General features: G+C 38.9%; 1 protein-coding gene and 1 long non-coding RNA gene across 3 annotated transcripts in view; one reads left to right on the top strand and one right to left on the bottom strand.

The window, feature by feature from the left end:
- Window positions 1-298: 298 nt before the first annotated feature.
- On the bottom strand, window positions 299-17,801 carry LOC117671534 (uncharacterized). Its single transcript, XR_004592934.3, has 6 exons — window positions 17,396-17,801; window positions 15,311-15,490; window positions 12,698-13,673; window positions 10,999-11,225; window positions 5,051-5,283; window positions 299-2,657 (listed from the first exon to the last, which is right to left on the bottom strand). It is a non-coding gene; the product is annotated as an uncharacterized LOC117671534 (long non-coding RNA).
- KCNK12 (potassium two pore domain channel subfamily K member 12) overlaps window positions 17,798-18,810 on the top strand; it is a 35,250-nt gene continuing 34,237 nt past the window's right edge. Inside the window, exon 1 of one of the 2 annotated variants that reach the window (XM_060692564.2) lies at window positions 17,798-18,013. The gene's annotated coding sequence lies outside the window, so the exon portion shown is untranslated. Of the gene's footprint in view, window positions 18,177-18,810 lie in introns of both variants that reach the window. The other variant, XM_034427441.3, reaches the window with a different exon arrangement.

Genomic DNA, 18,810 nt, shown 5'->3' with positions numbered 1-18,810 from the left:
TACCTCTGCAAAGTCTCACTTTTTTATTTCTACTCCCCTGAGAATTGTTTGTTCACTTAGGCACTAGATTGTACTTGCCACCTTGCCATCCTCATTATTAGATTTGCTGGGAAGCATCTTGATAAATCTTTATGACTTCTGCTTAAATATGTATGTATGTATGTATGTATGTATGTATGTATGTATGTATTTATTTATTTATTTATTTATTTATTTATTTATTTATTTATTTATTTATTTATTTATTTATTTATTTATTTATTTATTAAAAATAGCTCATCTCCAAAACTTTTGATTTATAATCAATGAATTCAGAAGTTTATTGAGTCACTCTAGTCACCAGATATACCAATAAAGCAGAAGAACACCCTTGCAATCACCACTCTCAGGGCTCATAGCAGAGACCATAATGCAACATGTTAGGAAATGAGTATTACCTAACTTGTTGGGTTGGCAATATATAAACCATCAATATAGCTTTAAGACTGCTGTACTGCTGTATTGCATTATACTGTGTCCTGATTGGTTAGCTCTGTAGCCAATGTCCTTAAGAGGGAGCTAGAAACCTGGTTTGTTTCCCTTTACTGACTCTTTGCTTCTTTTGCTAATATCTTTGCTGTTTTTGATCTCGGAGATCTCTGCTTGCTACTGTTTGCAAATACAGAAGAACTGTTATTGTGTATGACTACAACAACTGTTAAGAAGGCTTTGTTATTGGATTATCCCTGGACTATTGTTATACTATCTATTGCTTTATCTGTGTATGACCTGGACTGTTTATTGGACTGTGCATTAATATTTCCTGAAAGTAAACACAACTCGGTGTATCTGTGTGTTGGCTGTGTTTATTTCCTAACTACTCTCAATCACTTTTCATGTGCATACCCTTGCTACTCAAGGGTTGCTCTGTGAATTCCTCAACACAACATGTAGAAACTATGATATTCCAACACATACAACCAAAAGTATAGATCTGGTGTGAAGGCAACACCATCATAATGAAAAAGAACAACTTGAGAAAATACATGAAACCACCAACAACTTCTTCAAAGGAATAAAATTCACAAGGCAGGAAGAAAACAATACATTACCCTTTCTACATATCCTCAGCAGAGGAAACTATGACAAATTAGACATGCAGATCTATTGAAAAACAAGAACTATGAATTATAGCCCTATCTCAGGAGTAAAAGCCAGCTGGGTGACTTTGGGCCCGTCACTCATTCTCAATCCAACTAACCTCACAAGGTTGTGGTTGTAAGGAAAATAGGTGGAGTAAGAAGTGTTAGATATGTTTGCCGTATTAGATGTTTCTGCCTTAATCAATAAACCACAAGCCTGGGGGATGGGGTGAAAAGATGCTGAAATTTCAAACTGTCCAAAATTAGAAAGGCAAAAAATAACTGAAGAAAATATGAATAATGTCAGTCATCACCAGAAATCCAGAAAAGTTGAGTATCTTCATGAAAAAAAAAAGGAATATCGAAGCAGGAAAACCTTGCACAAAAGTTTGCAGTAGGAGCAAAAACTTGAAGTCCAAAGCAAGTCAAGATTGCTCATTCAAAGCTTTTGTAATCTCAAGAAGCATGAGGACTTCAACACTATCTGTGTGATTCCATGGCATCAACTGTGTGTGATAATTAAGTCAATTTATTCCTGGATCAGTTGCACATGTTCAAAAAAGCAAAGACAAAACATGTTTTGGCTTCATGGAGCTTGTGAATGATCAATTTTCCTATTTTTACGAACAACAGCACAATGCTTTTTTTATTATACAAAAAACATTAAGAATCATAGAACTTTAGGTAGAAAGAGAGAATCCCTGGAAAGGTGTTGTATTTTGGGCCTCTCTCTCAAGGCAAGACAGAATTTCAATTTTAAAGAGGATGATTTGATCTTTCCCTATCTTAACCCTGCAAAATATTCATTGGACTCCACTCTACAAACCAGTCAGAATCAGAAATAACAGTTGAGAATCTTGCCAAGATACAGAGAGAAAATTCTGCCCCTTTGGACTTGAGTCTGCCATTTCTTTCATCCCACTCCTTGGCTATAAACAGCATTTGAAGCATGGGTGGAAATCCAATGTGGTTTAGTAGAAATTTCTGGCAAGATGGGGCAGGATAGGAAGGGGAAGTTTTATCAGTTTATCAAACTTTTGGTTTCTGAAATATACTTATTTTTTTTCTTTAAAAAAATGGAGTGCTATGTCAGCCTGGTGAAAGTGTAATAAAAAATAAAGATTGCAGTTCCATGGCTGCTGAAAGCTTTATAGTACTAACATCCTTTCCAGCCTTTTACACAATATATTTACTGTAGTTAATAACCTCCCTCTCCAGAACAGCTATATGATGTTTTGCAGCAAAAAGCTAAATCTTCTATTAATAGCCACTAAGCATAAATGTACTCTCACTGACATGTTGCATTTGCATTCTGTCTGTATGGAGTTCACTTCTCTGCATTTCTGCCATTTCCTTCCTTTTCCCCCCAGAATCAGTTTCCTGGGGTGATCTCCCATTCTTCTTTGCCATCCAAATTTCTTATATGATGCAGGATATCTGATAGCTTCATCCATAGCAATGCAGGGGCTACTTCTTAAGGAATCATAGGCTCTGCTGGACAGCAGCGCTTCACTTTTGCAGCCGTGGGCTATAGATCTGTATTTGCAAAGAGAGATAGTGATCCAGTCTAAAAAAGCCACAATCATAATGAAAATCACAACAGAGACAGGAACCAAATCTTAAATGCCATTCAGTCCCCCTATTTTCTTTGGAAGCCCTATAACACATTTCAGTCTCCTTTCATTATATTCCTGGAATTTCTCATCTTTTAAAGAAGTAGAGTGAGCATAGCAACATACAGACCACTGAGAGAGTTCCTGAAACTAGCAGAAAAACATTTGACTTTTCTCAAAGGAAAAGGTTTCCCGTCCTGGTTAACAAGAAGATTCCTTTATTCAAATTACCTTCTTGGGGAACGTGCATTTCTAGATGGTCTGTATTCAGAGAACTCAGTTGGCATTAAAACTTTGCCCTGTTTGTAGCACACGAAGGAAAATGACATGGCATCATCAGTGCTTAAACTGTTTCAACTCCTACCCTCAAAACGATGTTATAGAGCACTGCACCCCAGAACAATTAGATACAAGAACAGTTTTTTCCCCAAACGCCATCATTCTGCTAAACAAATAATTCCCTCAACACTGTCAAACTAGTTACTAAGTCTGCATTACTATTAATCTTCTCATCGTTCCCACCACCCATCTCCTCCCACTTATGACTGTATGACTGTAACCTTGTTGCTGGTATCCTTATGATTTATATTGATATTGTTTCCTGATTGCTTATTTGTAATCTATGACTATCATTAAGTGTTGTACCTTATGATTCTTGATGAACATATCTTTTATTTTACAGTATGTACACTGAGAGCGTATGCACCAAGACAAATTCCTTGTGTGTCCAATCACACTTGGCCAATAAAAATTCTATTCTGTTCTGTTCTGTTCTGTTCTGTTCTATTCTATTCTATTCTATTCTATTCTATTCTAAACCAGAAGACCAAAAAGTGTAGCCAGCATTCCCCAGGGCCAAAAATTCTAGTTCACAAAGTACCCAAATGTTGCCTTTTGCTGTATCATGAAGCGGAGCATTTTTAACTCTCTCAAACTTTCTCATGGATGCAATAATTTAATTAATATTGAGCAGCAGTATAAATTATGAGCCAAACTCTACCCTTCTAACAGCTACTCTATTTTAATCCCCTTATCTTAGCAAAACCTGTTGGAGCTCTTCCCCTAGGAAGATGGCAAGTATCATCTAGTTTTAGAAAAGGCATTCTAGTTGTCCGTGAATGCCCACTCCAAAGTCTCTACCTAGGAAGGCTTTGCATATTAATGAAGCAGACACAATTTGCAACAATATGCTAATTAATTAGTTACTGAGTTCTGCAAGAAACTAATGCAAGTTATTGTATTGACAGTGGACTATCAATTTTGACATTGAAATTACCTTACTTTGAGTGGAAATATTATCACTCAGTGAGGGAGACAGGCAGTCTCTAAATGTGATGAATAAAAATAAAACATAATAAAATAAATTGTCCTTAATGTGCACCTTTTGTTAGTAATAAACTTACTTGAAAGTTCCAGGGGCACAAATAATGGATTACATCATCTTTTCATTAATGAACATCTTAGAATATGGAACTTTCCTGAAGGACATTTCTACAGGTTCTTCCACTGTATTAAGTTATCTGTAGGGTAGGTTTGTCAGTTAGGGTAGGTTTGTGTTATCCTGTGATACAGACTGATGTTATCCTTGTGAGAGTGCTCAGACGAAAAGCACACCCAGGAGTACTAGCTCTGTCTGTATTGTAGTGCTACATTAATACAATCTTGAAGGTCTGAATGTATCCTTATCTTCTTTCATTTTTACCCTCCTGAAAATTAGAGAGGGTCTCTTCTGGGATGCTTTTGCCACCCCTCCACCATTGCCTAGGTTATGGTTTTTCCTCTGTTTCCCAAGGTCATTCCCACATACCATTATATCTGATCTCAACCAGGAAGCTATTCCAAAGGGCAAAGGCTGCTACTGAAAAGCAGCATCTCTATGATTCATCCCTGCTCACTTCATAGAAATGGGATTCAGTCTTTGTTTTCTACTGGCTGATTGTATCAATCAGATTAATGATGAAAAAAGAAAAAAGGAGACCAGATACCAAGCCTGTCCAGGGATATAGGTAGAAAACAGCATTTTGTTTTCCTGGAAGCCTACTGGGAGACAATGCAGGATTCAACCCAAAGGTATAATTCATTATAGAATCCTGGCTTTTAAAAAAGCTGCTCTATTTTGTATTAATTGCAGTTTCCACTTGGTCTTCAGAGGCAACTCTATGCAGACCAGATGGCAGTAATCCAGACAAGTGATGATGGGGTCCTATCACTCCAGCTAGGATTACAACTGGTGTAACAGCCATGTTGGAGGGAAATCCCCCTGGTCATGGTCTCCACCTGCTTAACAAGAAGTAAGTGCAAATCCAATTTGCTCACCTGGGGGTTTTTTGGTGGGGGGAGGAATACTGCATTTTCGGTGCACATATAGCAATTCCATCTTACTTGATTTCAGCTTGATCCAATTCCATTCCATCCAACCAAATTGTGTCACAGAAGGCCCATTGGACCATTCAAACCTTATGATTTTGAGTTATGTAATCTGATTTTCTTTCACACTCCAAAAATAGTTGGTTGTTGCTGCGTTCAGGTGATCAAAGGTACAGTAGATTCTGAAAAATAGTCCAAGGTATTCATGTTTGAGAAACGCTAAGCTAATCTTTTGGTATAAAGCTGCCTTATATCGCATCAGATGTTTGGTCTACCTGGGGATATAAGGATTTCAACCAGTGGTGAAATCTAAAATTTGTTACTACTGGTTCTGTGGGCGTGGCTTGGTGGGGGGTAATGTGACTGGGTGGGCGTGGCCAATTTTTTTTACTTTTAAAACCATTTTTTACATGTAAAACCATGTAAAAAAATGCTTTCAAAAGGCTCTGACGATCCCAGCTGAGTTGCCTGATCGTCAGAGGGTTTTTAAAAAACCTTCTGCCGATCAGGCAACTCAGCTGGGATCGTCAGAGCTTGGATTGTCAGAGCCATTTAAAAGAACTTTTTTTCTTTTAAATGGCTCTGACGATCCCAGCTGAGTTGCCTGATTGGCAGGCAACTCAGCTGGGATTGTCAGAGCTTGGATTGTCAGAGCTTGGCTCGTCAGAGGCATTTAAAAGAAAAAAAGCTCTGATGATCGCACGGCTCAGCTGGGCATGGGGGGCGGGGGCAGGGATTTTTGCTACCGGTTCTCCAAACTTGCCTGCCACCATCGCTACCTACTTGCCCGAGCTGGTCTGAACCGGGAGCATTTCACCCCTGATTTCAACCTAAGGCATTCTGCATATGAGGCATGCATTCTGCTTTTGTGCATTTTCCTTCTTTGATACACAAACTTGTCAATAGAAACACATTTCTTGTTAGAGAGCTGTGAGATTCCTTTCTTTTATTTATTATCAGGCACTTTCAAGATGCCAGAGGCCTTGATTCTTCAGAAAGTAGAAATGGAATGTATTCTCATGTTGGACCTCCTTCCCATGTTGAGCTCTGAACTCCACATTGTTAGGAGATTGCCAAATTCATTTTTCTAAGGAACATGTGATATATTCACTGATTTTCTGTTAAGAGGAGTCATGCAGCTCAATTCCCTACTTGTCACTTTGAAAAGTCAGGGGACAAGTCAGGGCTAGAACTATGGTCATAAAAATACAAGCATTGTTAGCAAAGAGAGCAAGAAGAAATAAAACAGCCTTTTGATTCTTGAGCTGGAACTAAGTGAAACCCACTGCCAGCCTCAGGCAAATTTTCATTTTTCATTTTTCACCATGAGCCAAATCTGCTAAGACAAATGGGACATCAAGTATTAATTTAGCACTTTCCTCTAAAATATAAATTGTTCAAATTTACATGCACTCGTTTTGTTTCAGAAAGAAGTTAGTCCCACTGGCTACCTGTAACACTGAGCTAGGAGCGTTCTGTTAAATAGTTTAGCCATTTGAGAAGTAATTGCCAATAGACTGGATATCCTCCTACTAAATCAAAGTACAGTGACATACATACAGTCTTTTGCCCTTTTCAGGTTTGGATTCATTCCGTTTTTGCTTAAAATTTTATGCAGCAAAGGTTATATAAGCATACGCTCTTTATAACAGAATAGATAATAATGTAATTGAGGGAAAATAATGAGCCCTTAGCCATAAAATTAAGTTGAAAAAAGAAAGATCTGCTACGCATCACTGAGATAGAGATATTATAACCTCAGTGTAAATTGTGTCAACTAGGGTGCTGTGTATATATTGTGTGATAGATATATCACTGGTCCCAAACATTTCTGTCTGTTGCCAAAAGATTGCATAATGAGGGAAACGGAAATAATAGTATTTTACTGCTTTTGTTTTTAAATCATGCTTCTTTTGCTGTTGAAGTGAGGTCAAATGAAAAACCCTCTCCTTCTCATCTTGTATCCATTCTGGCTGTGACAGCATCCTTGAAGGGAAAGCAGACTTTCTGAGCAATCAGTGGTTTGAAAAGAAAATCTTCCAGGCTGGAAATCACAAGATCTTTCATCTTAAAAGATTAATTCTCCCCACATGAGAATTCTCTTCCTTGTGCCTTTTGTAAAGATGTTTTATGCATGAAGCAACATATGTAACAAAATTACCACCCCATTATATATATGAAAGTAAATCAGTCAAAATAACCAGAAGTTTGGTGTCCTTCCAAATGAATGATGAGACAAATGGGCATAGGATATTTCAGATGAGTGAAAAGAATGAGCAAGCCTGTGTGAACAAGTTCTAAATGGGGACTCATATCTCACCTCTGAATAATTATAGGACAAAGGTGGGGTCAGTGGCGGATTAAGGTGCCCTAAGCACTGATAAATCTTGATGCCTCCCTCCTTTGTACATACTGTACAAATCTTCATTGGTTTTTTTCTTCTTTCTCAACTTTGTGGTGCCCCCTTTGGGCCTGGTGCCCTAAGCACACACATGCTTAGTGTGTGCTTAGGGCTTAATGCAGGGGTGGGTTCTACTTACCTTTACCACCGGTTCGCAACTGGAGCGCGTGTGCACATGTGCAGAAGCTTTTGCGCATGCGCAGATCATCCATGATGACGTCCGGGCAAGTGGGCAGAGCTTAATGGTTAATACACTAGTGGGTGGGGTAACTTTTATCTTTGAAGACCAATGTCAATGTGCATGTGAGTAAATAACTTAGTATGAGATAAAACAGATCAAACTATGGGCAGGGAGAAATGGTAGTGAACAGAGTATATACTTTTGCAGAAGGCTGGAGTGCTTGAATAAGCAGCTTGAATCAGTCAGTAATATCCTAAACTTTTTTGGATTGTATTTGATTATTTGTTACATTCATATGCAATCTTTCTTCTGAAAGCTCAAAGGGGCACACATCAGAGATTCTTCTCACTGTATGCATATAAGAATCATGTGGGAGGGGTGGGACTAAGAGAAAGTCTAGGTATAAATGTGATTGGCCTAAGTATCCAGGGAGCTTTGTGGTGGCAGGAAGACTTGCACTGCACAAGTCTTAACTTTAACCATTGCACATGAATGAATGAATGAATGAATGAATGAATGAATGAATGAATGAATGAATGAATCAAGGCGCTTATTTCAGGGTTCAAAAAAATATAAGACAGGGTCTCATTTTTGGGAAACATTATCTATATCTATATCTATATCATCTATAGCTATCTATATCTATATCTATCTATCTATCTATCTATCTATCTATTTATCTATCTATGCATATAAATTTAACAAATAAAATAAATGAAAATCCTAATAATATAGAACTAATTACTCAAATTAGATGTCTGGATAACCAGCTACCCCATCTCTGTTTGGGTGTGGGTGTGGGTATGTACACCAAATTTATATTTCGCTGATAAAGAAATAAAGGGAGACTAGTATAGATCTATTTCAAACTATTTAGCTTTATATGCCTTTTATTTTATTTCTTTTTAATTCTCAAGATTTTTATTAAATTATTCAATATATATTTTATATGCATCTTAGAAAATCTGCCCTTAGTATTGTATGATTGAAATATAGAATAAAAGTTTAAGAATAATTTATAAAATTATTGCAGGGCAAAATGGAAACCCTTTCAAAACGTAACATCTACAGTATACAGAACTCAGGAGACTCTTGTAAACAATCAACAGTATTAGAAAACATCCTTAAGATATACCATAGGCCCATCTCTAATAGGGATGTTCAGATCTGTCAATATTCAATCTGAACTCAGTCTGGCAGGCTTAAATTTGGATATGTGCTCAAGCTTTGAAGATAACAGGACTAAATCTGAACAGATTCAAGACTCAAATTTTTTTTACAGAAATATGCACAAAAATATTTATAGGCTACAACAGGGAAGCATCAAAACACCTGTTATCAAGCTCTTTTGATAGCATTGATTCAGAAAAAGTTAGCTACATAGCTTGAAAGATTTCACAGCAACAGATTTAAATATTTTATTGGACCTCTTTTGAGGCAGTGATAGCAAGAATAAGAAAATCATAGCATAGCTCAGCAGTCACCAAATTGTTCCACTAAACATTCATAGAGAAGTTATGCTGAACCCATGCAGAAAATGATCTACTAAAACTTCCAAAAATGTTTTAAAGTAAGCTATACATATGATATAAATAGATGAATAATTAATCTGTACTATACATAATAATCTAACTTTAATTATACTACATCAGGCTCACTAAAGAAGAAAACTTAGTAATAAAGCAAACAAGGACAAGACAGATTAATAGCAGAAAGAAAACAAGTTTTTTTTTTAAAAAAAAAGCTTTAAATTTAATTAAAGTGAGAATGAAAAGGATTTGAAAGGGGATAAAAAAGAAGCCCTGAAAGAAAAGAAAACTGGCAAATAGACTTGACACAGAGATAAATAAGGACTATACTGCATATCGGACAAGCAGACTGAGAGTTTAAGGAATGATGAAAGTGTTTGGATTTGGGAAAGATGAAGGATCACACAAAACAGAGCAAACCAGATCAAGAAAAATAAACAGCATAAATCTCTGCCTCTCTTATTCTCTGTTTCGCAAAGTGACCCTTCCTAAAAAACAATTGAAGAAGAATGAGACACAAGCCACAAAATAGCACATTCCAAAAACTCTATAGGCAATGCAGAGATTATGAAACTCACTGGGCAACTATCAGACATCTGTCCGTGCTAATAAAATGATCTCCCCCAACAGTTTCCCTAGATCCGTGATGGCGAACCTATGGCACACATACCAGAGGTGGCACACAGCACCCTCTCTGATGGCATGTGAGCCGTCACCCCAGTTCAGCTCCGCTGCGCATGTGCACATGCCTCCTCTGGCCAGCTGGTCTTCAGGTCTCTGCTGCACATGCATGGAGGGCGGGGCACATGCAGAGGCTGCGCATGCATGCGGGAGGGGTGTCAGGAAAGCAGGGGGCAGGTGGGGACGTGCGCATGTGTGGATAGCGGGGCTCATGCACGGGGGCCGCTCACGCATTCGATTTTGGGTGTTCGGGCACACTTTGGGCACTCGCTCCGGAAAAGGTTAGCCATCACTGTCCCAGATGTTGAAATGGAGTGGGGAGATCATCAAGGTGACAACCAAGGGGCCTAGAAATCCATCTTTTCCCTCCTCCATCTACTGACTGAAACTGCTCCTTCAGGAAAGAAAATCATTAAAGAATACTGGCCTTTTCCCTTAGCCCTCTGAGACAGCTCACAAGGATACCACGATTAATGGTGCTGAAAGCTGCTGAGAGATCAAACAGGAGAGTTACATAAGCCCTATCCAGAGTGTATTGATTAAACTCCAGAGATTCTGGAGTGTAATCAATGATGTCTCCATGCTGACCATGAGTCTAAAACCTACTAAAACAGCCGGTAATTTGTTTTCTCCAAGACAGCCATGGGCCAATAATTTTCCCCACAACTTTTCCCTAAATGGAAAGTTGGAAATGAATCAATAATTGTCAGTAATGACTGGGACTTGTTGAGAAGGGGGCAGACCACCACTTCCTTCAGAAAATATGGCAATGTATCTTCTTATCAATGACACAGTCGCCACCTTTCTGATCCATTTTCAACAGAAAATTGATCCATCTATTGTAGTTGCTTATTATTTTCCAAAAGGTATGTTTCTATGGTTTCAGGCAGGAGTCTTACTAGATCTTTCTGGAAATGGCCTGAATTGAAGGGCCATTGACATACTGTAGAAACTCTTATGGCCAAAACCCTGGTTCTTCCTCTCTGGTCCTTCCTCTTTGGAAGTTCAAAGCCCTTGAGAGATCTGTTCTCCATCAGCAATTTTACAAAAGTCACAAACAATATAAAAGGGGTAATTCTTACATCATTTTTCAAATTTTACTGACCTTTCATTTGCTTGATCACCTGCCCTTCCTTCACACTGATGTCAACTGACAGCTTCCATGCGGAGTCTGGCACAAGGTGTAGATGGAGCAGGAGTCTTCTCTGTTGGATTAGTGGTTGACTACGGTCCCAGCTGACTATAGTCTTCCTTCATTACAGTAAGGATATGACTACAATGTTTTGACATTTTTAAGCAATATTGCTGCTTTTCCTGGACCTGCTTCTTAATCTGTGGGAGATAAATGAACAGAATTAGAAAAATCATCAGTGCTCATGAAGATGTAATTACCAGCAATACATCAGATGATCCTCTATTGTGCATTTATAAAGGAACTGAGAAGGAGTTATGAAATCCTCGTAGTTAATCCATTCTCTAAAAATGGCAAAAGAAAAATCAAGAAAGTGTAATCATAGTGTTGGCCTCTATCTATTAGGAGGAAACTGCTGGGGAAATGATTATATAAATGACTGTTTTTTTAAAAATAAATAAATAAAAGCTCTTACAGAATAGATCCACTAACAGATGGGTATCAAGTTCGTTGCATCACGTTGCTGTCACATGAAGTTTGTGACATTTTACCCATTCAGGAACTGGCATAGGCGTGGCCTGTGCATGATGCATCTGGCCCATGGGCTGCCTGTTTCACACCCCTGCGACTAATACAATCTTCCCCAACCATCAAAAGTGCCAGAACTACAGTACCCAGATTTCTCAGTCACTGTCCACGATAGCTGGGGATTCTGGACAATGTTGCCCAAACATAGCAGCAGGCTGTCAGACTCAGGAAGGCTTCTCTGGTTATTGTAACAGACTGTTTCACATAAGTGGGTATTGATATACTTTTTTTTAAAAAAAATAATGGCTACAAGGAAGCTGCTAATGACAAATGCAAAGCTGAAATGCCTAATTCCATTTACTAATGTTTAAGTAAGGGCTTAAATGAGATATTACCAGGAACATGGAGCTGCAGCTTTTATGTGCACTGCACGTAACATTATGTTATCTGGGAAATAGTTTAAAGAAGCACAGAATGGCAGTATTTTTTTAAGTTTCAGAAAGCTTTACTTCTCAAAGTCAGAACCAGCGACTGCTTCTCTCGTGGGATCCTGTCCCATTGGGACAGTGTTTCTTAACCTCAGAAATTGTAAGCTAACTGGACTTCAGCTCCCAAAATTCCCCAGCCGCCTGGGGAATTCTAGGAGTTCACCCAGCTTAAAGTTGCTGAAGCTGAAAAACATTGCATTAAGCACATCTTCAACTGAATTTCTGTTCTGGGCTTTCTCAGCTCTGGAGCTGAAATTGCTGTCTTTGCTGTAGAAGTACCATGTTTTATAGATTTCTCTTACCAAGCCTTATACCTTATCAGCACCAGATGGCAACGGCTTTTCTGGCCCAACCTTGTAAACACATCCAGGACTCAAGTCATTTATGGCTTTTAAAGGTAACATTTAGTTTGAAAGTGAATGCATTGGTTCAGGAAGTCAATGAAACTTGTGTAGCAAAGGAATTGCATCTCTTATCCCCAACCCCAAATCTAGTTTCAATTATTACTCTGGCTGCTGCATTTTTTCCAATTGCAACTTCCAAATGATTTTTAAAGATAGTCCCACATATTGTGAGGGTTGTTTTCCAAGGGCTGGATACCCCATAACATAGAAGACACAGTAAGTATATACACAGTGTTTTATTGTGGCACACACCTTCATCAATAATAGGCAATTGTTCTGGGTTAGCTCCATCCTTTGAGGCCCTTGCAACTTGATGAGTGACATAAATACAGCTTTAATACTCAGCCCTTAAACAATAAAAAATCTCCAAGTCTGTAAAGTGGCATACAACTTTTGGCTCCCCCCAAAGTTCTTGTGCGGGCTGGAATTAGGTGCTGCTTCATCTTGGTTGCTCCTCTTCTGGTTGCTACCAAACTCCAGCCCAAACTCTAAGTCAGGCTCCAGGTAAGAATCACACCACAATGGGCATCTTGCTGCAGCCTGTGGTTCTGGCAATTAACTGATAGCTCTCTTGCTTGCCTGTAATAATTCCCAGACACCACATAAATTCCCAGACACCACTTCCAATATCCTTGTCTGCTTGTTGTCTTCTCCTTCTTTTCTCCTACACTCTCCTTGTAGGCCAAGTCCCTGTGTGGGGTAAGGCTGCCTATGGACTTTGACACGTTCCTAAAAACTCCAGAATGTGGCTCAATTAGCCAGAGACCTGGAACACCAGCATAGATTGTTGTGAGGACACTGGAAATGAATGGATTTTATTCTCATGGTTTACAGTCCTTTAAGAAAAAGCATGAATTGAGGTGAGCTTTGCTGAGCTGAGCCTTGAGGAAGTAGGGATGGGAAGCATTTCTGCCTGACTGCAGCTGCTTTCCCCAAATGCAGACAGTAACCCCCTCTTCATTCCTTCACAAGCATGTCAAAGTAATCTAGGTGCAATATACAGGAAATAATGCAGTTGTGATGCTGGACAAAAGCATTTCTGGTTGGAACCATTGCCTGAGAATCCAAAAGCAACTCATGGTCCAGGAACATTTTACTCCTTCCAGTCTAGGCTAGAACAATGGAAGTCAGCTCCTCAGTGCTGTAAGTGATAAATGGGAGGGGACATCACAACTTAGTGTCTTCCTAAGGAGCCCATCAGCATATTCATATCTTCACTGCAGGAGTCCTTTGATAGAGGCAAAAAGTAGAACACATAATTTAATGACAATCCATTCACTCTGGGAGCAATGTTTTATTTGACAACTCATAGATAATATAATCTAAAGAGTTCATTTTAATGTTATACTATTGAAATGTAATATATGTTGACACCCACAGGTAAATATTGGCAATGTAAGATAAATGCCACAATTTTCCAAAAACTGCAATGTATATTAATAAATGATAGTGTTATTGGTGTTTCATTTGTTTCTGTCTTATTTAATGAAAGAACATATAGTGAGGGAAATAACAAGTTAATCTCCATTTGTCAGAATTTAGATATCAGAGTTATGGATTTGCCTAACATGCTGGGCTTTAAGTGACTCAGTTAAGCATGTCATAAAAATGCAGCCACTAAGCCAAATCTAAACAAGCCATGTTATGAGTTAGCACAAGTGAAATGATCACTGTTTGCATTGGGACAGATGATGGATGCTTATTTGGGAAACTCATATAACTGAGACTAGGAGAGATGATATTTATAGCTTTATTGTTTGTAAATATTAATTAATTTCAAGGGAGGTCAGTATCGGACAAGTGGATACTGCAACAGTAGCCAACGAGATCTTCCCCATAAGAGCTTATATATTCCATACTAAGAATCATGTGAGAAAAGAAAGGGAACAATGAATACTGGGGATGAGTTTCATAGGAGAATGCTGAAACTTGTCCAAGAATACATCATTCTACATGTTAAGTCAAAATGCAGTTTGTTCAGTTTTGACATATTATGCTGTATAAACCAGTCATTGCAGGTTCTGCAATGCAGCCATAGTTTTAGCCACTCAGCATGTTGTATGAACTAGCCAACTTTGGTTTATTTAGCAATTCATATTTAAAGAAACCATGAATTATCTGTAAACTCAATCTGTAAACTCTGAACCAAACTCAAGCAAGTAGTCTGGGAAGTGTGGTGGAAAATAAAATATATCCTTGCAATCTTGAGGTCTATCTAATCCTAGTCTAATAAGACTTTGCTCTAAACTCATATGTCAGACTTTGAAATATGGCTTCTTGAAAATTCCACCTATCAATGGTGTTAATGCATCAGTTAAAAATTGACAATCGGAATTTTGCATTTTTAAGAAGTACATGATGTTCTGGGATTTGATCTACTTTGGTGATTTAATTAAAGATTTGATGAATGCACTTCCATTCTTTCTCTCTGTCTCCCTCCCCCTCCCCCTCTCCCTCTCCCTCCCCCCTCTCTCTCCAAGCACATTGTTCCAAATAGCTAAACTAATACTATTTATTATTCCCATAACAATTTGCTTTCATAAGACAAGGCCTATTCTTTTTTTTTTAATAATAATAAAGTCAATACTGTGTATATAAACACAGGAAATTGAGCTTCTGTTCTGTTTATGATTGGTTCTTCATTAAAACATGTTTAAATAAGATGATTGATTAAAAATAGTCAAGAAGAGGCAAAATAAGAACATATTTCTTGCAGATTGAGATTCAACCTGATTAGTAATGGATATGGCCCGGTTAATTCTACATTATTGTTGGTCTGTACTCTATAACCTCATTTATCCAAGTGGCCAGAGGAAACCTCTTATAACATTTGATTAGCCAAAGCTTGTTTACACAGTTACTCACCCTATGATAAGAACAAACCAACCTTTGGATTTATTTTCTGAAGTATAATCAAGGAAGGGCGGATCGGTTTATGCATACATCAGGATGAGGGAAAAGAATAGATTGTCCTCCCCAATCTGACACCCTCTGGACGTGTTAGATTTCAACTCCATAATGTTCAGCCAGCTTGATTGCAGAAAGCTGAAATAGATGGCCTTGTTACAGATTGCTGGCTTAGAGTAATTTTTAAAAATCTTTACTTATGGGGAAATGTTCCTGCAAATAGAAAAACAGCACAGGAGAAAGTAGACAATGTTAGGCTGTGTTAAGCTTTGTCTTGTCTTGTCCTTCATTGTAAAGGAGATCATGTAAAGTCATTAAATAGAATCATTTGCCACATTTGCCACATCCCCTGATTCTGTTGTATTATATTATATCACATAGCCCATAACTTTCAGTCAAAATGACTGGGGATGATAAGTTATAGTTATAGTCCAAAACATCCAGAAGGCTTCAGAGTAGTTTCGATTTGATCCCAAAGGATTCATCTTCCATTTTTTAGAAGAGGGAGAGGAAGAATTGATTCAGACAATCAATTCAAAACATGAAAATGTGGATCAGTGAGATGCTGTCTCTAAGAGGTCTCTGGACTGGCATGTTGACCAGGATATCCTACAATCCAGAGGCCAAGGCTGCCTCCACACACAATTTCTTATTGAAATTCATTTTAAAATCATTGTCATTCAACAGGGAAGGAGAATTGTGTTTTATTAAAAACTGTGTGAACTCACATGAAGATCCGTGTAATTCCCACAATATTGGGCCTTCCGCTGCCTATTGTACCTCCTGATCTCTGCTGCTTATTTCTCTAGGAGTTCCTTGTGGGAAGGAAATACGATTTGGATTGCTTGCTTTGGAGTTGCCCAGGCATGTTAGCACTGCCTGTTCTTGACTCCTGTGCGATATTATTTTTAAACAATGGTGGGGACAAGCAGACACATTACAGAAATAGTATCTTTTCTCATTCCATTGTTGAAGCACAAAAGCAACTTTTCACAACACTTCTAGATTGTTGTTGTTTTTATATCCACTAAGTACTCTTTCTACTTAGGGAATGTCTAGTCTGCCAAAGAGAAGCCAGATGGTACAGGAGAGGATCCAACTTGAAGCACAGAAGGAATTGGTTTATGGGAAAATGTGGAATCCCTTCTTGGTCTATTTCATCAACTGCCATGACTAAGAATAAGGACTTATGAACCTTGTAATCCAAACTGAATGGGTTGCATTTCTGTCATATAGACCAATGAAGCTTAATGATTAGATCTTAAATTAAACCTCAATTAATCTCAGTTCAAATCATGACTGCACTATGCCATGTCCTTTTAACTATGCTCCTGTTGCTATTTCCTTAAGTACCCAACCTGTAGGAGTCTAAGGATAAAATGAAGAGAGAGAAAATGTCCTATAGTTTCTGGCTTTGATATAAATCTTTGATATAAATCTTGGCTTATTAATTGCTTGCGTACATCTTAAACAGACTGAGAAAGTCATTTAAGAACTGAAGACCAACATGCACAGATTACCTCTTTTCCATTTTCGTTCTTTCAAAGTACAAGACACATCTCTTGAACAATATTATTATTGTACACAACAAACACTGGGGCTTCCTTCAGCCAGGAATCAACATTGACTCAAAGACACAAGTCAGCCAAGTAAACGACACCCAAACCATTCCCTAACATGGTGTCTTCTAGATGCAAGTTGCAACTCTTATCACTTCCTCATGTCCTTGGGGAGGATGGGACCTTTGTCCGCCACATCTGCATATATTAGGTGCTCTTATTGAGTTCCAGCCAGAGCTCTGAAACATGGACATAGGAGAATTTTGCATGATCTCTGTAAGAATCTGTATTATATGTTTATATAGAGAACGAAATACACTTTTTTCAAAACACATTTTAGACACTCATAACCCAAGCATCTATGTGAGGCACATCTCTTTAAATCAGAAAAAGAAGAAAAGAAAAAAAAACCCCACAGAAGTAAAGTGACAGAAAAATATTTGAAAAGTCTCCCAGACTTTCGTTGGAAAGAAAAGTGGCGAACCTTGGTCCCGTTATGCAGGTTCTGAAAAGGCGACTCCTCTTTCAGAATCGAATGTTTGTGGCGGGTCTTTTCCCTGTGGCTTTGGACATCATTCAGCAATGCATCGGCCTCTCGCCCACTTCACCACCCCGGGAAAGGGAGAGTTGTCGAAAATACCTGCCGATCAAAACCGGCGGCAGCGACCACATACCGCTTTCCCGACTAATGGGCAAGGCAGAAATAGATCTCCCCCTCCTCCCGTTTCGAGCTGAGCGCTCCGCTGCGTGTTCCGCAATCGACAGAAATGCCGAGAAGGCAATGAAAAGGCGGAGTTGGTTATTGAACAACTCGCGAGCTGGAGCGGCCCCAGCTCCCGCCCAGCCCTCGAAGCTCAACTATAGGCGGGGACAGAGCGAGGAGTCGCGGGCGCACGCGGAGCTGCAGTGCACTATCCGTGGTGCTGAACAGCCGCACTTCCTTTCCCAGCTGTTCTCCCATCACCGCGACCCAGCCGGGCAAGAAAAGGAGGCGATCCTCCCACCCACCCAACCACCCACCCACCCCAGCCGTCATTCACGTTTGGGACTTACAACTGCATGTTACAGGAGGGCTCCGAACTGCTGTGAATAAAAGGACATGGTGTGTGTTGGCTTATGATTAGATTCAAGGGAAACCAGGTTGGGGTTGCGAGGCTTGGCGTGGGTGGCCGGGACTTTGCGAGCAAATGGCAAAATCAGAGCTACTCAAGCAGAGGTTGAAGGAAGAGTCCCAAGAAGGTAACTTCACCTGAATCTAAAGAAAGGTAAAAAAAAAAAAAAAACCCCACTGAAGAATATGCTTTGGCAAACTATATCTTATTTGCTTTGTTTGCTTTTTTCCCCCTATATTGTCATCTACATGGAATGAACTAATATGGGGAAGGCTATGCTGGGTGGGCTGCTGGGTGGGGGTGGGGGGTGGTATCTGTGTTGATGAATTTGAGAAGCTGGTCCGTTTCGCCTTCTCATCTTAGCCTGCTTTCTGCTATCTTCATGCTAAACTGCATATCCAGTAGTGGTTGAATATGGTAGGACACTGTTTCCCCATTTTAATTCAGATTTACGAGGGACAGGAATAACTTTACTGGGGAGGGGAGAAGTAATATGCAGTCTTGAATTTCCAAAGTTCCAAATTTTTTATTGAACAAATATCAATTGGAAGTGGTTAGAAAGAGAGAAAGTGAGTTTATTCAGTGGAGATCTAAATGAAGTTACATGGGTGTTGTCTCGTTGATTCAGGTTTTCCTCAATCATGAAGCTGATGAATACTCATCTAGTTGAAACATACAGAAAAATGGAAACAGCTGGTTGGATAAAGCTTTACTTAAATTGATTTATCCAACCAGCTTTTTCCATTTTCTGTGTCTATGTCAAGTAAATGTGCTGAGCATTTGCTCT

The sequence above is a fragment of the Pantherophis guttatus genome, chromosome 1 (genome assembly GCF_059756535.1).
Source record: "Pantherophis guttatus breed Tessera chromosome 1, ASM5975653v1, whole genome shotgun sequence".
In the NCBI taxonomy this organism is placed as follows: domain Eukaryota; kingdom Metazoa; phylum Chordata; class Lepidosauria; order Squamata; family Colubridae; genus Pantherophis; species Pantherophis guttatus.
This window is presented reverse-complemented; position numbering and strand designations above follow the sequence as displayed.